General features: G+C 33.4%; 1 long non-coding RNA gene and 1 pseudogene across 1 annotated transcript; both read left to right on the plus strand.

Annotated features, from left to right (window-relative positions):
• Positions 1-1,198: 1,198 nt before the first annotated feature.
• LOC110875321 lies at positions 1,199-15,207 on the plus strand (annotated as a pseudogene).
• Positions 15,208-16,759: 1,552 nt separating this feature from the next.
• Positions 16,760-17,101, plus strand: LOC118481980. Its single transcript, XR_004866548.1, has 2 exons — positions 16,760-16,874; positions 16,959-17,101. It is a non-coding gene; the product is annotated as an uncharacterized LOC118481980 (long non-coding RNA).
• The last annotated feature ends 7,012 nt before the right edge of the window (positions 17,102-24,113 follow it).

Raw genomic sequence — 24,113 nt, forward strand, 5'->3', positions numbered from 1 at the left:
TGAGTTTACAGATCAAGAACGGGCAATGTATAAAGCTGAGAAAATGATGATTAGTTTGTTGCAACAAGCCATTAAAGAAGACATATTCATTCTTCTACAACACGACAAGACTGCTAAATCAATTTGGGATGCTTTGAAAGTCAAGTTCGAGGGTAGTGAGAATATGATTAAAAGCAAGAAAGCTCTACTGAAGAAAGAGTTCGATCTGTTTAGCAGTTTGCCAGGCGAGGATACTAAGAAGCTAATAGAGAGATATTGCCACTTGGTGCGATCATTGTCTATGTTGGGAGTTGAGAAAGGTCGTGAAGAATGGGTTGAGAAGTTGGCGGATGCGTTACCTCAGAAAGAGTGGGGAACGTATTTAATGATCTTGAAGAACACTGGTGTGTATGATGGGTTGACTATTTCGCAGTTCATTGAGAAAATAGAAAGTCAAGATCTTGAACAGCAAAAGATAGCGAGAATGAACAGTCCTAGTGGTCAACAGGACGTGAAGATGTATTACAAAGGTAATATACCAGCAATTGAGTCTGAAAGAAGTCCGAAAATTCAAACAGCTTTCAGTGCTGGTGATTCATCTGAGAAAGCTGATCAAGGCTCAAACAAGAGCAGCAGCGGGTTTTCATCGTTTCCGAGTGTGAATCCGAAAGAGACTAACACTAGTTTTCAGTCTCAGAGTACAAAAACTGGAAACGGATATGTGATTCAGTGCAACATAGCTCTCAATCTTCCTGAAGGTCAAAGTTTTTCCGAAGACACTGCGAAAGATCATATGGCACTTCTAGGTTCTGTTCTGTTATCCTATGAAGGTCTAGTTGCTGGAAGAATCGGAAATCCTATGCTCACTAAAGAGGATTACGATCAGATAGATGCAGAGGAAATGGAACTTATGGATATCAAATGGTGTCTTGCGAGTGTTCTTCGTAGAGCTGAGAAATTCAAAACTATTACCGGGAGAAATGACTTTCTTGATGCACATGTCTCTACTTTAGGTTTTGACAAATCTAAAGTTACTTGTTTTCGTTGCAGGGAGAAAGGCCACTTCAAAGGAGAATGCAAAGGAAGAGAAGCTAGTGGGGCACAGAATCCATTCGGAAAAGATGATTATTACCGCAAAGCTATCTATCAGCAAGTTGGTCAATCCCAGGAACCTCAAACAGCTCACGGAAGAAAAATTGAAGATCCGAAGAGAGCATGTATGGTAGATTTCAGCTGGAGTAATTACATATCATCTGAAGATACTGCAGCACGCATTATTGATCAAGATGATGAGAAACTACCAGAAGGTTTCACTTGGGACATGTTTGTAGAAGAAAAAGGAGATTTTAAAGCTTTTATTGCCAAAATCGTCCGAGAACCAAATTTGTTTGCCACTTGGATGAGATCAATTGGTGAGAATGTGAGAAGTGATGAAGAAAAATCTGAGTCATCTGATGGAAATTCAGATGTTTCTGATAAACTTTTAGAAAATTCTGGAAATGTTTCTGATAGTTCTGTTGATAGCGTACAAGATGAAACTGTGCAAAAACAGGATGTTGTATTTGATAAAACACCGTCTGATTCTGGTGTTTCTGATGATGATTCTGAAAAATCGGTACAGTTCGATCAATCACCTGATCAAAGCAGCAGTGATGATAAGGAAGAGAAATATCTAAATATTGCAAAATCTCATATGTCTCCTGATAGTTTTCATTTTTACTTTGCAGATAAAATGGAGAAACTAGCGGAGAAGCAAGCTGCGAAAGAACAATCTGAATCTGATAGTGATGTTCAAAATTTTGATAGTGTTGCTGAGAAGATCACAAAAGAAAATAATGAAGAAAAGGTGATTGAAGTAGAAAAGGTGATTGAAGTAGAAAAGGTAATTGAAGTGGAAAAGGTAATCGAAGTTGAGAAAGTGATAGAAGTTGTGAAAACCATTGAAGTGGAGAAGATTGTTGAAGTTGTAAAGCCATGTGAGAAGTGTTTGGAAGCGTGCAAAGATTGTGCAGTGAAAGACGACATCATAGCTGAGCATGAAAAGAAGAAAGATCAGTTATTGTTCAATCTCAACTACGTAAAAGAATCATACGATGTATTGAACAAAACTGTAACTGGTCTCCAAAAGACAAACACAGAAAGAGAACAGGCGATGACACTGATGAACGCAACTTTGATGTCAAAGCAAAAGGCTATAAATTTCTACATTGAAGAAAGTGCAAAATGGAAGCAAGAGTTGGAAAAAGAAAAGATTGAAAATGAGAGAATCAGGAGATTGTTATTGAGTTATTCTACTTCTGATTATATTACTGATCGTTTTTATCCAACTATTGCAGGTATGGAAGCTTTTCAAGATGAGAAGCAGAAAGAAAAGAAGAATTGTGGTAAGAAATCGAATGTTAGCTATAACAAGTGTCCACCTCCAATTTGGGATGGGTATTCACCTAGGAAACCAAATGAGGAGCAACTTGCAAAAGCAGTCAATATACAGCTTAAAACCGACACAACTGACGGTTTACCAGAAAACATTGATGTGAAGTTTACCTCATCCGATACTGATCATGAGTCTGAGTTGATCAAAAAGATGGTCGATCAAGTGTTGGACACTGATGAGGAGACAGAATCTAAAACTAAGTCTGGAAAGCCAAAGTCGTCAGTCAACAGTCAAAGTCCATCGGTTAAACAGTCTTATAGCACAGAATTTTTATTATCAAAAGCTGATTTGAATGATGAAACATTCGAAGTTGTTTATACTTTGAATGGTTCGGACAAATTATATTACAACAAAGAATTTCCTATTATGAGTATTAAAACAGAATTAATCAACAAAACTTTTAAACTAGTAGAGGTTAATATTCCTAAGTTAAAAGTTTTGAAAAGTTTTGAAAAATCTAAAAAATATACTTCTAGAGTTCAACAACGTTTAAACAAGAAAATGGGTTACAATTCTGGTCCTAGATTTCCTAAGAAACCCAACCAAAATCGTAACTACAAAAAGAAAGGTTTAGGTTTTGTTCCATCAGAAAATGATGTAAATGTGAAAAATTCTAAAACAAAATCTGAATTTGTTTCAGGAGGAAGTTCGGAAGAAGAACAGCAGAAACCATTTTGGAGACAGTCCAACAAAGAGTTTCTAGCTGAGATGAAAAGGAATGGAACAGGAGTTTTTCATCCGAGAAACACTCAAACCTGTGTTAAAAACAATGTAGCTGTTCAGGTTACAACGGATAACGATGCAAAACAGGGAGGTTCTCAGAAGATGAAAGAGAAAGTGGTTGAAAAATCTAAGAAGTTTAAGAATTCAAAACATGAGATTGGGGAAAGTTCAAAGACACCGTTGTATCACAAGCAAACCAAAGACAACCAAGTGTGGGTTGTGAAAAAGGTTGAAGAAAAGGTCGGCGATGAATCTGGTTCCACAAAGCCAGAAGAGCCACAAGTTGTGAAAAAAATTTCAGTAAATGATGATTTGCCATCACTGAAATTTGAAGAAGTTAAAAAGGAAGTTGGTAAAATTGAAATTTCAAATCAATTTTATAAAGAAGAAAAAGAGTTTGATGTTGAGAAAGCATTCAGTGGGAATGTTAAGAAGATGTTTGTGAAAATGCTAAGTGGGAAAGCTAAAGGAGTAAAAGATCTATATGCCATCAAAATGGCGACATACAGTCCCACTGAGCAGGAATTGAAAGACACCAAGTCTGATATGACTTGGAGGGAAGTCTGTTTCCCACAATAGTCGCATGACTATGCCGGAGATCCCAAGTTTATATCGTGGATCAGGAATCGGCATCATTCTTGTTTGTTAAATGTTTGTTTGTATGATTGTGTTTAATGTGTGAATGTTTTTACAGGTTGAACGATTTTGCCGGAGCTTCCAGGATGGTAAGTGCGAAGCAGGAATCGGCATCCTGATTAGTAAAATGGTTATGTAGAGGTCATACTCCTACAAGAGGTAATCTTGATCCTACAAATGATTGGATCTACAAATGGTAACCATTGGTTTTACAGGTGGTAAAGTGTTTTTGATTCAAATTGCAAATTGTAAATCAGGGACATTAATTTGTACTTGATTTACTATTCATGTTAAAAAGATAGACAATATGATGAATCATATCCCCGGTTTCTAAATCTTTAATTGGATTTTATTAACACAAATTCATTTTCCGGAAAAATTATTTTGATTAAAACAAACTTAAGTGTTTTGAAATCTAAATGAGAAAATGATTTGTGATAGGGGGAGTTCTGATTGTTTATGTGGAAAGAATTGAGATTTGATGAGATTCGATATCAGTTGTCAAGTTTCTGTACAGTTTACTTTTCATTTGTTGTCTACAAGTAGGTAAAGAAATTTAGAAGTTTTCAAATTCTCTTTGAAATGTGTTTGCATTTTAGGGGGAGTAGGGAAATTTCAGAAAATCCAAAAACATTTGAATTGAAAATTTGAAAAAGCCAAAAACATGATAAAACTAAAAATGAGTTTTGTTGAAAAAAGAGGAAATGATAGTACATCAGTGGACAATCACGACACGCTAAAGAGTTGAAAAGATTAAAAAGTGTTAAACAATTTTACTGCGGATGTGTCGATAGATTTTCACTCATTTAGTAAATTGAAACGAGATATAAACTAAATTCAAACGTGCTTAATTCGTGGGTAACTATTCTTGGATATATAGGTAACCCCTGAAATCTTGTTTGAAAGGTTTCGTTTTCTGATTTACTAGGTTTGTATACTCTGTGATATTTGGGGTATTATCCCAGGACTTCTGCTGAATGGAAGTTCTGACCTAGTCCTCGGATAATACTTGTTGCAAAATGCTTGAAACACAGCATTAAACCCTCAGCTGATTAGACAATAAAATTGATAATCAGTTGTTGTAGCTGAAAAGATCTCCTAAAGGGGACACACTGAAAAGTCGAAGCTGATATCTCTCTGCGCATACGGAAGTATCGACCTGAGATCCCTCAGCTCTCGCATACCTAAATTATATACAGATATCAGTTGTAGTATATATACCTGTAAATTGGAACATCGAAATCTGGATACGGGAGTATATTCAAGTGGAGTGATACACAGTTAAGTTCAAGTTTCTAAAACATTAATATCGTATCTCGAATCGATTGAACTTTGTGTTGACAATGTAATGACAATCTAGGTAAATTGTTTAAAACTTAAAATGAAATCAAGCTTAACGGTGTTCGTGATTGATCTCAAAACTGATATGATCCTCTTGCACAAACTAACAAAAATAGTATTTGTAAATATTATATTTCTGTATGTTTCTTTTACAAATAGTATCAACAATTTGTTTCTCAGAAAATTCAAAAAGATTTTTGTGTGTTTTTAGTTTAAAATTTTGAAAAATTCAAAAAGATTTTCGACATCTGATATTGAAAATCTGATTTTCAAAGTTCTGAATGCTAAACATGATGAACAACATTTGATGGAGAGTGATTGTGTAAATCTAACTGTTTTCGTAAAATCTAGCCTTATTCAAATGGTTCGTCATAGATTGTTTTGAGAGGAGTAAAATGTTGGTGCACATATAGTTAAAAATATGTGAAAGAAATTTATTTCTGGGTTGAGTCTATGCAGGTAGCTAGATTTCGATCCTAGAAATCAAATTTAACATTTGAGGAGAGCCAGTCTGATCGATCCTGATTCTGATGATGATGATGAACTTAAGGAATCAAGAGATCTGATCAAGAGAATTAGAGTGTTTGAAGCTAGGCGTCGATCCTGTAGATTTTGCTGAAGACCAAAAGAATGCCAGCAAGTCGAGAGGGGGAGTCTGAAGTCAGAGAGAAAGAGAAAGCCCAGAGACTGATCTAGCCTGACGAGGTGAAGATACAGCTTTAAAGTCAGAATGTGGTGACGACTCCATCAACATCTGAGGGGGAGTCTGTTGGTGCACTACATCTGTTGATTCCGTCTAGGTGTCTAGGATCAAGTCTTATATCATATTGTATAGCATAGGGCTCGAAATACGAGAATTGTATAGGAGATATGTGTCTGGATCGCTTTTAGGGCATTAGACATCATGGACCGCTTTTATGGCAGTTATGGGTCGCCTATGTGACATAGGCTGAACCGCTCATGTGTCACATGACCACATGAGCGGTCCAGAACTTCTATATATATGTCCATGAGCGATTCAGTAGAGATAGGTCTTGATTCCACGCCGAAGCTCTGCCGGTGTGATGTTTGAGCTGTAAAACGTTTCAAATCAATACAAAAGAGAGTTAGAAGGAAGAACGTGCTATTTCTACTTGTGTTTCTTATAGTTCCGCATCTGAATCACAAGAGCAAACCTCTGACCGACTCGTTTGGGTCTGCAATCGATCCTACAATAACCACAAATATTTGAAGAATTCACAGAATGTAACATCGTTGTAATATACCTCAATCAATCTATAGGTCGACGATTAAAAAAGATTCAGTTAAACTACTCTAAAAAAAAGAAAAAGCCCTAAAAATTTAGACTCAATAATCTGCAGATCTTAATTCAACATTAAGTAAACCTAAAAATTAAGAGCATCGGAATAACATATTAACAAATAAGTCCTAAAAATTTATACAACATCATAATTTCATAATTCTCAAAATCGACACAAAAATATGTGATATTCAGATCAGAATAAGCCCATAAAAATGTAATAATCTGCAGATCTTAATTCAACATTAAGTAAACCTAAAAATTAAGAGCATCGGAATAACGTATTAACAAATAAGTCCTAAAAATTTATACAGAATCAAAATTTCATAATTCTCAAAATCCACACAAAGATATGTGATATTCAGATCAGAATAAGCCCTAAAAATGTATACCACCAAAAGTTCTTACAGATTTGAATATTTAGAAAAGATCCATATGCTTACTTATGATATTCGGAGCAAATCAACACAAAATCGAATATTGAATCAAAAACCTATTCAAAAAAACCCTAAAATTTGCTACAGATTAAGTACCATATAAAATATGTATACCAGTGACAAAGAATCGTACCTTCAATAAGGGTTGACAGATCGTTTGAATGCCAAATCGTTGTGAACAAACAGATATGATTGATAAATCGTTTGCCCTAAGAATCGATGAGAAGAAACCCCAGAATTCATATGGATTTATAGATTTAGGGCTTATGCGATCAAAGATAATTAAACATGGGAAGTCAAACATATTTTGGAAGATGATTTCAAAAAAAATATGGAAACTTGAATTCTCTTTCTCAGCGTTACAATAAAAGCGAAAGGCGGTACAATCAAAGAGAAAGATGGGAAGTGAATCGATGTATTGCCGCCCAAAGAAGAATTGTGTGGAATATTAAGTTGACAGGTGGCAATAATAGGATTAAGCTAATGACAAGTGGCACCAAAGTGTTTTGTTTTAATATAGATAATAGATATCTTAAATGGGATCCTATGGGAAATTGATCTCTATTCGATTCACTGATGTATATTTTTCTCCTCACCATTTTGTTCCGTTAATCAACTCATGTGTGCTCTTATGTTTGATACCCGATCTTAATCCAGTGATTAATATCCGCTTGGGTAACCCAATCTGAGTGTGATTTTTTCCGTTAACGATTCAGGTAAACTTTCCCGATTTGGGTTTTTTGCAAGGCTAATCATCTAAATTAATTTGTTATTTTTATGGTTTACCATTGCATAAGTTAGTATAATTTGTTGACAAAGTTTTGTTTTGTGGGATAATAGTCATAAATTGAGTAATATTCAAGGTTTATGTGTTTTTATTTTGATTCATTAGGTGTTTATTTTGGATGGTCCGGGGTTTTTTGCTGCAACTATGTTGGACAGAGATATGTTTGCTATGGCTGGAAATTGGTACCATGTCGGTTGGTTGCTTGGCAAGGTTAGACTTTCCTAATAAGTTTGCTTGATTTACGAGATTAGATATTAGTGATTTGATTTTCAGATTTTAAATTTTGAACTCAATCATTATTTTAATTTTTTAGCTAATAGTTTGATTGACTCGGTTGTTAGATTTGTGACGATGCGTCAGACAAACAACATTGGAATAAGATACAGCCTTGAGCCTTGGCAAGTTAACACATTAGTTAGGGTTATGAAGTTTTTCATGGCACCGACACATTATTGAGCAGTAGCACATCAGGTTAGTGATATTAGACTTTGTGTCTTGAGAAATTTTGTATATTGATTGATGTTTGAAATTGCTTGTAAGGTCTTTGATTGTGCATTGTATTGCTGATTGATATATGAGATTTTGTTGATTGGCATAAGGTATTAGATAAGATGTGTTTGAAGTTGTGAAGATGAATAAGTGAGACGTGTATACACTACAAGAAAAATGACTATTTGGGACTAAATTATGAGGGGCTGATCTATCAGTCTCGGTTACATAGTATCTGGGACTAATTTATTAGTTACTAATTGTATTAGAGACTGATTTTTTTGTGACTGATGTTCGTGACTAATAATCAGTCCTTAATACTTGGACCACTTATCTAAGACTGAATTTTAGTCACAAATATGTTTGTCTAAAAATAATTTTTGAAGGGAAACTTATTGGTTACTGAAATTCAGTCCTGAGTAACTGCCCCCATTAATAAAAATGGCGCCATTTTATTGGTCACTAATATTCAGTCACTAATATACTGACACCTAGGGACTAAATTATGAGGGACTGATCTATCAGTCTCGGAAACATAGTATCTGGGACTAATTTATTAGTTACTAATTGTGTTAGAGGTTGATTTTTTTGTGACTGGTGTCCGTAACTAATAATCAGTCCTTAATACTTGGACCATTTATCTGAGACTGAATTTTAGTCACAAATATGTTTGCCTAAAAATAAATTTTAGGGGGAAACTTATTGGTTACTGAAATTTAGTCCTAAATAACTGCCCCCATTAATAAAAATGGCGCCATTTTGTTGGTCACTAATATTCAGTCAGTAATATATTGACACCTAGGGACTAAATTATTAATGGGGGCAGTTATTTAGGACTGAATTTCAGTAAAACCAATAAGTTTCCGGGATTAGTTTATCTGTTACATATTATATTAGAGACTGGTTTCCTTGTGGCTGATGTTTGTGACTGATATTCAGTCACTAATACTTTGACCACTTGTTTGAAACCAATTTTAATCACAAATATGTGTGTCATAAAAAAATTATTGGATGGAAACTTATTGGTTACAAAACTTCTGTCCCAAATAAGTGCCCCTATTAATTAGAATGGTGTAATTTTATGGTCACTAATATTTAGTCACCTTAGTTGAGACTAAATCCAGTCACAAATATGTTCTCTCCATTTAGCTTTTTTTTGAGGGACACTTATTGGCAACTGAATTTTAATCTAAAAAATGTTCTCTTAAAAATGGAACAAATGTGTTAGAGACTTATGTTCGGTCTCTAATATTGATGGAATATATTAGGGACTGAAATTCAGTTCTAAATATTTTCAAGACAAACAAAACTAGTGCCGTATTCAATGGCTTGTTCGGTGTGAAAGGTGTCATTTTTGCCTGTGGTTCCTTGACAGATGACGCGTGTGTTCTTGTCGACGAAGACGACTGGTGGCGGAGGAGTTGTGGCGAACGAACGCGACCGGGAGATCGAATTCAAAGACGATGATGATACAGACGATGTGCGAGATGTGAGTTTTGAAGAGAGATTAGCGATGAATATGGTTGCTTGACGAGACATCTTGGCTGCAGCTTTGAACCTCTGTTTGGCGAACACGAAGATGATACAGAGGATATGCGAGGTGTTTGACTGTGTTGTGTTTTATAAAGGGTGAGTCCACGTAGATTAAAAAACCCACGTCACCTTACTACATTACATAAAAAGCCATGTAGGATAAAAAAACTAACTGAGTTAGTATTTGATTAACTCCATTGTGACACAACCACCTAAATGTTAAGTAGAGGGTGGTGGGAGTCAAAATGCAAGTTGGGAGTGATATTGGCCAATTTTGCTTAGTTTAGGGTGATAAAATCTATTTCCCCATAATATTATGATCTCTATATATTATTATCTTTAATTTGTAATTTGAATTTTCTAGTAAAACTATAAACTAGCAACCTTTTTGTGCATATATGTCTTGTACCCATTGCTTTGGGAGTTTTTCAAAAAAAAAATTGATATTTTCACTTTTCACCTAAAGGTATTTTCTAAATTACTTTTAATTCAAAACTATTTGTTTTCTTTACTTTTAACCCAAAACTTTTTATATTTTACTATCTATCCTCACAATTTTTTTTTTTACTTTCAACTTTAGTCTTTTATAGATTTCATTTTTCGCAAATTTTTCGCTTTATGCTTCGTTCTAAATTTTGTTGGTTAGCACATCACAACGTGCGTGCGTGGTGTAACATTTTTACGTTTCGTTCTAGACTTTGTGAGTTAACACGACGCAACGTGCGTGTGTGAGTGAACGTTTTTACATCATCTATTGTTTTTCCCGTTTCATAGGTTCAACATAACGTGTGGGTCCTAAATCGACTTAGTTATAACTAAAGAATCCCGCCGCAATTGCGGCGGGTCGTAATTCTAGTTATCTTTAATTTGTAATTTGAATTTTCTAGTAAACTAGTAAGAATTTGTGTTTCCTTTTTTTAGGCTTTCTAGCTCCTTTTTTTTTTCCGAACGGCTTTCTAGATACTTAACAAATTTAAAACTTATTCGTAAAAAGATTTCTTTTACCATTTTAATTAAACTAGATGTAAGACCCTAGCCGCGACATATTACGACACAATGAATCAACTTTATATGGCTAGGCCCTTTACAAATTACGACGCAATGAATCTATTTTATACTTATCTATCGACCCGCTTGTTGCGTTTTAAAACCACAAACCTAAGGATTAACTACACACCTTTGTATCAAGTTAGATATCCAAATGATCACATTGTGTTTCCAAATGTCTTGTGGAGGGAACTACAAATACTTGATGTTGATTAGGGATGAGCACGGTACATGTTCAGTATTGAACCTGTACCGGTACAGAAAAACGGAAAAAGTGGGTACCGGTACCGAATATACCGGTTCGGTACCAGTACCGGTATTTTACCTGTAAATACCGGTACCATTCCGATATTGGCATCAAAAGGCGGGGATAATGGGTATCCGCACAATTAAAGAGAGTCGGCCCAAAACAATAACCCACACTATCTAGTTGTTTTGTAAAAAAAAACTAATGTTCAAGAATATATGCTTAGAGTACAACTTCTAATGCACCATAATGTTAAAAATTAATAGTACATAAATAATTTAACAAAGTGTACAACCCCAACACATAAAGGTATAACAAAACTAAGCATGAAACACCATTAATGCAAAAGTTACAACAATTTAAAGCCTAAGTGTATTACAAATTGATATTATATTATATAAATAACAATTTGTCTTTAGTGGTACAAGCCACTAAGCATCATGTTACAAATAACAATGCCAACAATTGTTGCAAATTAATATATATATATATAATTAATATATATATATAATGATTAAATTATATAATAATGGCCTAATCCTTTCTGAATCCACAATGTTCTAAACCGCCAAAGTTTTCCCTAAAATCCCAAATAGCGCGAAGCCTTATTTTCACTTTAGTTTTCATCTCCCGCCCGTTCACAGCAGTTACGATACAGACGATTTCTTCACATCGTTAGCTCCAAATCTCAGTTAGGATTCTTTCAAATATGCGATTTCTTCATAGATTTGCTCCAAATCGCTGTTAGGGTTTTTCACAGCTGCATTTTCCCACAAAAACACCGTTCATCCACGAAATCAACATCAATTCGGTGATGCTATTCTACTCTCTGTTATACATTTCACATGTTTTATGTGTGTTTCTTTAAATTTGATGATGATTTCATGTTAGGGTAAGTTTGTTAGAGTTTTGTTGGTTTAATTCTTAATTGTCAGAGAGTTGTTATTGTTGGTTTTGGAATGTGTTTATTGTGGTGTCCATATGTGGACTGTTATTTCTAATTTCTATGAATTGAACATGTATGCATGTATATATATATATATATATATATATATATATATATATATATAGTAATGTAGTTGTATGATTGAAATCGGAAATCCAATAAAAAAATATCGTAGAAACAAATTTACAAAAAAAAGGATAAAGAACAATGAAAAAGTGTCTATTTTGTTTTGTTTTTTTTTTTTTTTGTATTCACATTTTAAATTTAAATATTTGTTTATGATTGCACTCTTGTGAAAAGTGTATATCTTGCATTTTGCAAGAAGATGGTCTGTTCGCAACAAAAATTTAATAGGTTGGCTCGAATAGTTAATCACTCTTCAACTTGATTTACCTAAACCCATTTTCTTTTATTTCTATTGTTTCTTGGATGGTTCAAGTCAACTACCATTTTCATATAAGAGATAAAATAAAAAAGAAATCACAAACGCTTATACTGAATGTGAATAATATGCTCTTGTTGTTTGTGTTGATTTCTCAATGAAATTTGAGTTTTACCCATTAAGTAAGTGTTAATGTTTATGTTGATTTATTGATGAAAATTTATTAATGTGCTTTTGCTTGTTCTTAATAATTATTTATGTCGCTGATGCTAATTTAGTTACTCTGTTAGTTGCATTTTCTTTAAAATCCTAGTAACAAACCAACAACTGTAAAGTTCTAGTCTTTCTAATATAAATGTAGTTGCTATTAATCAATTATTTGGTTATTGTTACATATGCGGCATGCCTGTTCTATATCCTGTTTCACTAAATATCATCGCATATTAATTAAAAAAACATTATACAAATTAAAAATCATGCAGGATATAGCACCTGAGCTTCATCAAGGTCACGTTGCTGCCCATGACATTGGAGATACTTCTGTGGATGCTGCAGTTCTAACCGACCGTAAAAGTGAAAAAAAGAAAGATGAAGACGAAAAGGATAAAGGAAAAGAAAAAGAAAACGATGGTGAAACTGAGAAGGATAAGCCTAGAGGTCCCGAAGGAACCAACTTGGATGGTTTGTTGCAGAGGCTTCCAGGCTGCGTGAGCCGTGACTTAATTAACCAGTTGACTGTATAATAACTTTCCCTTTAAGATCTCTCCACTTGCATGCTAAGTTCGTTTAATTGGTTTGTAATTTATACGAAATTTCAGGTGGAGTTTTGTTATCTAAATTCAAAATCATCCCGCAAAAAGCTTGCTAGAGCTTCGTTCAACGTACCGAGGACCTCTTTAGAACTGCTACCATACTACTCGCGCATGGTTGCCACACTGTCAACTTGCATGAAGGACATACCTTCTACGCTTTTGCAGTTATTCGAGGAAGAATTCAACTTCCTCATCAATAAAAAGGTTTTGTTATTTATTTTTTCATAAAATGTACTTTCTATATTTTTTTATTCATCATCATTAATGTCTCAGGATCAAATGAACATCGAGACTAAGACCAGGAACATTCGATTTATCGGAGAGCTTTGCAAATTTAAGATTGCACCATCTGTGCTCATTTTCAGTTGTCTAAAGGCTTGTTTAGATGACTTTCCCCATCACAACATAGATGTTGCATGCAATCTTCTTGAGACGTGTGGCAGATATCTTTACTGGCACCCTGATACCAACGTGCGTATGGCAAACATGTTAGAAATCCTTATGTGCCTAAAAACATTAAGAATTTGGATCCTAGGCACAGTACCTTTGTGGAAAACGCGTATTACCTGTGCAAACCACCTGAACGATCTGCCAGAGTCTCCAAAGTTCGTCCTCCTTTGCATCAGGTATTATTATTATTATTATTATTATTATTATTATTATTATTATTATTTTATTATTATTATTATAAGGATCTGTGTTCATGATATATTATTGACATTGATGACCAATTCACACGTCATGTGATAACTAGTGCAGTATATTAGAAAGTTACTTTTCACAGACCTGGATAAGTCTTTAATTGAGCAAGTATTGAGACAACTTCGTAAGCTACCGTGGAGTGAATGCCAACCGTATTTGTTAAAATGCTTTTTGAAGGTTCACAAAGGAAAATATGGTCAAATTCATTTGATTGCTTCACTAACTGCTGGATTGAGTCGCTATCATGATGAGTTTGCAGTTGCTGTAGTAGACGAGGTTAGTAATTTTTTAATATTGTTAAAAGAGTAAAATGCCATTTTCATCCATGAGGTTTGGCCAGTTTTGCGACTTTTGTCAAAAGGTTTGTTTTTCTACATCTGGATCCAAAAGGTTTGAAATCTTGCCATTTTCATCCGGCTCGTTAACTCTATCTATTTTTCCGTTAAGTCAGGGGTATTTCCATCTTTTTTGTTAACTTAAAGGGCAATTTGGTCATTTTCACTCTATGTACAATCATTTTGCATAATGTACAAGTATTCAAAATACCCTTAACGTAGAAAAAGACGAAAATCCCCTGACTTAACGGAAAAAAATGAATGAAGTTAACGAGCCGTATGAAAATGAAAAGATTTTAAACCTTTTGGATCCAAATGCGGAAAAACAAACCTTTTGATGAAAGTCGCAAAACTGGCCAAACCTCCGGGACGAAAATGACATTTTACTCTTGTTAAAATTTAGTAGATGTAAGTTATAATTGCATGATATTATCAATTGTTCTTTTACAGGTCTTGGAGGAAATTCGGCTAGGTTTGGAGGTAAATGAATACGGGATGCAATGACGACGAATTGCTCATATGCGGTTTTTAGGCGAGCTATATAATTATGAACATGTGGATTCTTCAGTTGTTCTCGATACATTATATCTTATTCTCATTTTTGGTCATGGGACTGAAGAGGTACAAAGTGAATCTTTTATATATTTTAATCTGTTTTTTTTTTATTTCTAATGGTTTCTTATCTCTTTGTTTAGCAAGATGTACTTGATCCGCCTGAAGACTGCTTTAGAATTAGAATGATAATCACACTTCTCGAGACTTGTGGGCACTACTTTGGTCGAGGTTCATCAAAGAGAAAACTGGATCGATTTTTGATTCATTTTCAACGATACATACTGAGGTAAAGGCGCACTTCCTCTTGATATAGAATTTGACTTGCAGGTTACAATTTGATTGCCATGTTCATGAGCTCAAAGTTTCTGGATTTTGAGAGCTCACTAACCGCACATATGAGGGGTGGAGCAAATGATTTGGATGGGCAACTCAATGACAATGATAGTTTGATTTAGAATGTGAGTTAGCTAAGACTTATTTTGTTGGTGTTTGATTGATTACTATTTTGAAGTTTAGGATTGATCTACTAAGTATTATTTAATTATATTTTTAACTTTATTAATGTTTAGAATTAACATGCTATAATTCTATGGATTAAATTTGTTGAGAATGTCATTGCATTTAAGACTCTTATTAGTCCTAAAAAGTAAATATATTACCAAAATGTGCATGCATATTATGGACTATCAAATTAGTATCAAAAACTATTTTTGGTCTTCAAAAACTCATGACTAGAAACATTCATAGCATCAAAGACTATTTTTTACTTACGAAATTAACATATTAGGGAGTAATTATCAATCCCTAAAAAACATATTCGGGATTGAAAAAATTCTTAAAAATACAAAATTTCAGTCTCTAAAAAAACATATTCGAGACTAAATAATGACATCTAAGATTATTTTTCAGTCCCTAAAAGATAAATTGAAGACTAAAATTGGTATGTTATCAGGGACTGATTCTCAATCTCTAAAAGAACATATTCAGGACTGAAAAAAGTTCTTAAAAGATACACATTTTCAGTCCCTAAAAAACATATTCGAAACTAAACAGGATGACATCTAAGATTATTTTTCAGTCCCTAATAAAATATATTAAGGAATGAAATGGTATGTTATCAGGGACTAATTCTCAGTCTCTATAACGTCTTATTAGAGACTGAATTGTCATGGAACCCGAAGCTAATTAAATGTATTTGGGACAAAATAGACAAGGTTTAATTACTGATTTTCAGTCCCTGAATGGCCTAGTATCAAGGACTGATTTTTAGTTACTGACGAAATGTATTCGAGACTGAAATGATATTGTATGACAACATAGATTAAGGACTGATTTTATGTGTATAGAAGACTGAATGTCATTCCCTATTGGTGTCATACAATCGGGACTGAATTTTAGTTACTAATGAAAGTATCTAGGACTAAGCAATTAGGACTGACTCGGGACTGACAAAATCAGTCCCTAATAACCATTAGGGACTGATTTAGGAGTTTTAGAGACTGATTTTTCAGTCCCCGATGGCGATCTTTTTTGTAGTGGTAGCAGATATTAGTGAGTGCACAACTCATTAGTTAGGGTTTTGAATTATTTATACAGGTTAGTGATATTAGAGATTATGTTTTGAGAAAGTGTGTAGATTTATTGATGTCTGTGTTTGATTGTGACACCTTTGATTGCGCATGAAATTGCTGGTTATATGAGATTTTGTTGATTGTAGACAAATAAGTTTGAACAGAACTTATTAGATTCACATTTAAGTATAAAAAAATGAGAGATTGTTATAAACTGAATTATATGCTGAACGAAAAACTGAAACGAAAAGGAAAAAAAACAATTTAACACAAAGAAAATGAGAGAGAGAGAGTTGCCACATTTTTTTAAAACCAAAAATATAAGGTAATCATGCTTCTAAAATCTACTATACTTTTTAATAACATTTGGTGGAAAATGGACTATGTTGGGTAGGTAGTCAAATATGGTTTTTAGGGTCAAAACGGCTCTGTTGGGTTGACTCGGGACACTTTTATGAAAAACTTTATGTTTTTTGACCTTAATAAACCATTTTTATAGATGACCAGTGTATATCTCTACTTGAGGAATTCTCCAAAGATCCAGAGCCGATTGTTTCATAGAGCTGTGAAGTTGCTCTAAACATACTGGATTTTGAACGATCCGGCAAACCATTCGAGGTACTTGGAAGATTAAGTTTCGCTCATTTTATACGAAAAATGTATCGTGTTAAGAGCGATTAGTTTAATCTATGTTTTCTGCAGTACATCTTTATGTAGGCACCTCAATTGCAGGAGGCAGCATGATGGTTTCACTTTGTTGTGTGTTTTGTTACCATTGAGTACTAAATGGCATACATTTGGATAGAGTTTTGAATGATTTACTCAACATTATTATTTGAATGGTTTTTTTAGTGTGTGTGTTTTATTTATTGATTAGCGTATCGTATTAGGTATGAATGAATACCATTAGCATGTCAGTTTAATGCCTTCAAAGTTAATGGATTTTTTTTAATAAGCAAGTGATTATTTGAAAATGGGAACAATCAACACTATATTATTATCCATGTTGTTAATTTGTTATATTTCGATTGGTCATGATTGTTAAAAAAATATATAATGTATATTTAATGAATAAAGTTTTTGTTGTTTATATTTTCTTATGTAAACTTTTAATTAATTTATAAATTTAATTAAATGAGTTTGTTTTGTAGGTTCGAACAACTCCATGCGTATATTTTATTATAAAAAATAAAAGTTCTTTTTTTTTGTTTCTTGGGTCATTCAATGAGGCAAGTTTCTGCCTCTGGTTCTTGCCTGAAGTTTCTAACCTTACTCGCAACCCAATGACTATAACTTTCAATTCAAAACAATTATAAAAAAAATTATGTTCGAAAACATGTATTTTTATTTCATTTAATGACATAGTTCGATTAATATAAAGTTAATGTTTCTACCTGCGAAATTCGCGGGTGATAACCTAGTACCATACAGCCTAAATCAACTAGATATGATCATTTAAGTTAGAAAATAGTTTATAATGGATTCGAAGTAAACACAGTCATTTAAAAATTATATATAGTATAATAACGAAATGTGATATAAATGAATTTAGGTTTAGTGAACCGTTTTAGATTACAATAAAGATGGTACGAAGACCTTTGCATTGAGACTTGGTTGCTTTCAAAATGGCCGGGTTCTATTGATGGCAGTTAATAGTAACTAGGATTACGACCCGCCGCAATGCGGCGGGAATTCTTTATTTATAAATAAGTCGATCTAAGACCCACACGTTATGTTAAACCCTGTCAAACGGGGTAAAAATAGACGATGTAAAAACGATCACCCACACACGCACGTTGCGTCGTGTTAACTCGCAAAATTTAGAACGAAACGTAAAAACGTTAAGCCAAAGACGCACGATGTGATGTGTTAAGTCACAAAATTTAGAACCAAGCATAGAGCGCAAAATTTGCGGAAAATGAAAACTATAAAGGACCAAAGTTGAAAGTAAAAAAAGTTATGAGGATAGATTGTAAAAGATAAAAAGTTTTGGGTTAAAAGTAAAAAAAATAGTTTTGGGTTAAAAGTAATTTATGAAATACTTTTGGGTGACAAGTAAAAAAAATCAATTTTTTTTTGGAAAACCCCCAAAGCCAACGTTACGACAACCATATGCATAACAATTTTTTCTTTGAAAATCCCCAAAGCACACCCCGCGTTGCGGCGGGGCGTAAAACGGTGTCAAATAGTACTAATGTCACACAACCGTCATCGACAACCAACACTGACTCGACCTATAATATGCGTATTGCGACGAACCTATCAAACATGGAAAAATAGAGGTAAAAACGTTGAACCAAACATGCACATTGCGTCGTATTAACTCGAAAATTTTAGAACTATACGTAAAACGAAAATTTGCGAAAGATGAAAAGTATAAGTGATAAAAGTTATGAAGTTAAATTGCAAAGAATGAAAAGTTTTGGGTTAAAGTTAAAAAAACAAATTATGTAGGGTTAAAATTGGAAAATGTACAAACCTTTGGGTTAAAACAAAAAAATCAAGTTTTTTTTTTTTTTGGAAAACACCTAAAGCACAACTTACAAGTCCTTATGCACAAAAAGTTTGCTAATTTATATAGGTTTTAATTATGTGATAGCTGTTAGTATTGCTTCATCCATTTTATTATGTTAAAAGTATCAATTTATGTTGCAACCTTAAGGTTAAGGGTTCAAGTTATGTCAAAGACGGATTTAATGTAGTTTAAGCCATTCATGTTAAAATAATGATATCAAACCGTAATCAACAAGAACCCAAACCAAAAAGCTATTATTACCCTACAGATTCGAAGATTACAGCAGAAACAAAGAACGAATCAAAGATACAAGGGACACTAACTCTCAACCCTCAACTATACATATGATTATCAACACGATCATCATCGATTATCACAAGATTTCACAACACGATCACTGATACAAAACAAACAGTGACCAAATGAACAGAAACCTAAGCCATGTTTAGAGAGAGAAACTAGAGAGAATTCTGGAACCAAGTATCTTGACCGGAACAAGAAAAAGAAGTCTCTTGAGACTGAGTCAATCAAATCAGCAACTATCAGCATCCTTTCCATATGCGGCCCAGCACACTTAGTCCATATGCGGCCCATCTCACTTAGTCCATATGCAGCCCAGCAGTACATGTCATTCACAAAACAATAAAACAGACCATATTTCAATAAAAAGTGAATAATACATAAAAGTGAATATGTTTGAATATATTTCAATATTTCAACAATTCATAAAAAAAAAAGTTGCAACCCTGTTTTATAAGCTTTGTTACTGTAAAGTGCAAGGATCAAAACTATATTTTTTCCATCCATATACAAACAAGACACAGGGGTCGTGATGAGATACTTGGACTACATGGTATATTTGGGGTTAGGCTAAGCATGCCTTTCTTCTTGATCATCATTTTTTAGGTAAAAAAAACATCACACCCCATCCATCATATCCTATCATATCCTATAATTTAACTAAAAATTGTACTTTTCTAAATTTATCTCATGTTTTAACAACACGTCTCGTATCTCATTCATCTTACATATCTATCTTTTTTTTCTTTTTTGTTATTTTCTCTTTTCACATATGTATGTGTGGGTATGTGGATGATAAATATGGTACATGATGAATAATAGTTTTTTCAAATTTGGAGGTAATGTGTCGGTTTTTATTAAATTTTAGGGGGGGGGGGGTGGAGATAAAGATGGTGGATGAGATATAGTGATGTTTTTGTTATAATTTAAATTTTGAAGATAGAGTGAGAGATAGTAGATGGAATGCGAGTGCTCTTAGAGCATTCAGAGCATTCATGTCTCTTCCACAAAATTCCGTGTGTATTCTCTTTATATTATAAAAAAGTGGTTGTCAGTGGAGGAGAGAGAAAATGTTACATATCATCTGTACATTTGAGGGGAGACATTAGGGGTGTTCAGAATTCGAAAAATCGAGATTCGAATTCCATTATAATTCGATTATTATGGTTCGAATTCGAGTTGTATAATGCCCAAATTTTCACATGAACAAAAACTTTTACTTTAAACTTTCTTACAACAATTTGAAAACTTTTACATAACACATGAAGACTACCCAAAAGATGTTAAAGTTATACATAACCATTCTAAATGACAACCATTACTAAAAGATCCAAAACATAAGTTCATAGGTAAGTTTTTAAACAAAGAGTAAGCTTTAACTAACATTTACAACCAAAAATATTTTGACCCATTTAAACTACAATAAACCTGAAGCGCGTGAGGGCGAGTAACGTGTTCGTTCCAATCTCGCCATTCAACTAATATGGGATTTACCTAAAGATCAAAACATAAATTTTTTTGTATCATATTTCATACAACATTGAATTCAAACTTTCATCACACAAAATAATCAACTTTCTAATTCATTGCATAGTATGTTTTATCAAATCACCTTCAAGATTTAGTTTATTTGGCCATTCATAACGGGTCAATATTTTTAACCATTTCCTTATCATCATTGTACTTGGTCCATTTGCCCCATTAGTAACGGGTCGATACTTTGATCGTCCTCTCGCATCGTCATGCCTAGTCCTTTTGACCCGTTCGTAATGGTTCAACATTTTGACCATTTCTTTACATCCTTATACTTAATTCGTTTGACACGTTCATAACGGGTCAACGCCTTAACCATTCCGTTACATCCTCTTACTTAATTCGTTTGACCCGTTCTTAACGGGTCAAAGCTTTGACCATTCCTTAAAATTTAACCTTGAATAGTTAAAAGAATATGACTTTAATTTGAAATCAAATTAACATACCTTGATCTTGTGAGCCTTGGGGTTTCCGATTGCTTGAACCTTCCCCTTTCACGCCTACATTTAACGCATTCATTCTTTAGTTCTAATGAATCCATTCCGTCACACACAATGATTTCTTTCATTTTAAACATAAACATAAACATCACTAATAGTTGTCGCAATTCACACAATTATCACCTAATGCATTTATCGAGCACTTGGTGTGCAACAAATTCTAGTTGCTTAGAATCTACAGTTTTTCATGTTGTTATGTACCATTTTCCACATATCCAATTCCCCAATTATACTAATTATAACAATAACCTTCAACAACAATCATTTATTCTACATCCATATTGATAAGCTAACATCAATTTTAACTAAAACTCCAAAATATATGGTCAAAACTCAAAACCCACTTCATCCTACATAAGAGCTTTCACATATATTGAACACATACCTAAATTCTTCATCTACTTTCATTCATATGATGACTGTGAATAAGATTTCTACCTTAATTCATGTCATACTATCAAAACGCATACAAGATTTAGCACATTCATATCATGTTTCCAATAAACTTCACCAATGAGAAATTACAACTTATCTATCCTTGAGCAAGTTTAGATAGGTAAGATATAGTTTTTTTTTTTTTATTGCGAAGGGGGGGAGGGGGGGGGTTAGGTTTTTGAGTGGGAGTGGGGGTTTAGGTTTTTGGGCCGTGGGGTGGGGGTGGGTGTTTCTAATTGCCATCCTTTTCGCACCAAGGATTTTATATAAAAACGAGATAAATAATATATGTTCGTTTTTTGGGTGTTAAAAGTTGGTTCGTATTCGAGTCCAGTAATCGAATTCAAATCGAATACGAATTTATGGTTTTCAATTCGAATTCAATTTACTTATAATTTTTAATATATATATATATATATATATATATATATATATATATATATATATATATATATATATATATATATATATATATATACGTACACACACAAACACACATATATATACACGCACATATAACTTCTAAATTTGGGCCAAAGTATAAATTACATCCGTAAGTGATAAATTTATTATTCATAACATTACCAAACCTAATGACAAATAACCTATACTACTTATTTCTATATTTTTACCTAACTTATATCGCTACTAGTATCCAACTTATCTTCAAAATTTTGGTGTTTTGACATATTTATGGTTAATTAAATTTGCCGATTATTATATTTTATGTTAAATATAATTAGTTTGTAGTAATTTTAAAAAGTAAAAGTAAAATATTTATAGTTTAGGGTGAATTTTAATTAAATCGAATTCGAGTTTCGAATACAAATCGAATTGAATACGAATTCAAGTAAAAAATAAAATTTCGATTCGATTAATTCGAAAGTTCGGTATTCGATTCGATGAACACCCCTAGGAGACATTGTTCACCCACTGTAATTTTTTAATACATTTTGAAATTGGTTGTAAGTTGAGGAGAGAGAAAAATTAAATGATAAACGTATAACAAATATTATTTTTTTTTGTTATCGAACAATTCTTTCGTTCCAATCACCAGGGCAAATTACATAAGGATAGCAGGTAGACGAGCAACAAACTGCGTCGCCATCCCCTTCTAAATAGAAAACAGTAATCTGCTAAAAACAAAGCCTCGCCCCTGAGGAGTCGAAAAGTTGATGTGGACCACACTCTGAATTCTAGCCAAGAACCAAACCGCCTCTGGCGCCAAGGAGCCAAACGTGTCAAACGCCACGGGGACAAAGGCATATTGATTATCCTCACAAGCTTTCACGTGTTTTTCCACCTTTTTTTACTATGCTTTCAGTACCGCTTGCTCTGCCACAAACCCATTTTACCGAAACCCGGCTAGGGGGGATATACCTATGAGATCGACACAAGTATGTTTCCCGCCCTCCAAACCAAAAACTAGCACGTCAGCTGGTCGTAGGGTGGACCTCCCTTCCGCCGGGTCTGTAAGAAAATTAACCGATGCCTCTTTCTTTGCTGAGATCCTTGCTCGTCTGAGAATATCCATTAACGCGTCTCGAATAAAGTCATGGCGATACTTAAACTCCCGGTACTCCACCGCTGACTTACGTTGACCTAGACCTTCAAGAGGAATAACAATTAAGAAATCCTGAGCGTGAGGCCTCTATAGGCATTCAATGACGTCTTTCTGATGAGAGGACAAATGGAAATCTGATATTGAAAATGAAAAAGAAATTGTACATATTGATCTTATATTTAGTTTAACAGTGTACCTATAAATTTTACTGATAAATGATAACATTTTCTTTCTTATCCACTCATAACCATTTATCTAATATAAGGTTCTCACACACAAATATATAGGGGAATAGCATTCACATGTCATCATTCAACCTCTCCTTTATCTTTAAAATTAAAAAATAAAAATAAAAAACTACTAAAACTCATTACATCTCATTTATCATTTCTCTACACCGCTAGTGTATTTTGAAACATTGCTCTATGGTTTTTCATATTATAAAAAGATATTATTCATAATCCAACAAATTATTGTAAGTGTATAAAAATGAGAAATATAATAAATATGTGTTTATGAGTAAGTAAAAAAAAGTGATGGATAAAATGTGAAAGGTTTTTTTTTTAAATAATAGATAAATTTTAAAAATTATAAATTCTTAATTAAATTATAAGGTAGAAAATAATAAAAGTAGCTTAATAGTCTTACTTTTCATACCCACCCGGATAAATAATCATATTAAAACTTGTCATATTTTTCACATTAAAAAGTCATTATTAAAAACACCAGTTTTATTTCAGACAAAGTTTAAAATGTTATAAACCAGACATTTTAGGACCAACCCATTACTTATGGGCTTTAGGGTTTATAGTTCTGTTTATCTATATATTGTAATGTTGAATAGAATGAAGAAAATAATTCAGTTTATCTCTATTTCTCTTTGGTTTTTCTCACGTTATCAGCACGAAGTGCTCCCACACAAAACCCTAGTTTCTAAAAGCTAACATCTATTTGCCTTTCTTCAGAAATCACAGAATCCATCCACCGTTGTTAGCCGCAGAGATCAAGTG

This window comes from Helianthus annuus, chromosome 9 (assembly GCF_002127325.2).
Source record: "Helianthus annuus cultivar XRQ/B chromosome 9, HanXRQr2.0-SUNRISE, whole genome shotgun sequence".
Taxonomy (NCBI): Eukaryota; Viridiplantae; Streptophyta; class Magnoliopsida; order Asterales; family Asteraceae; genus Helianthus; species Helianthus annuus.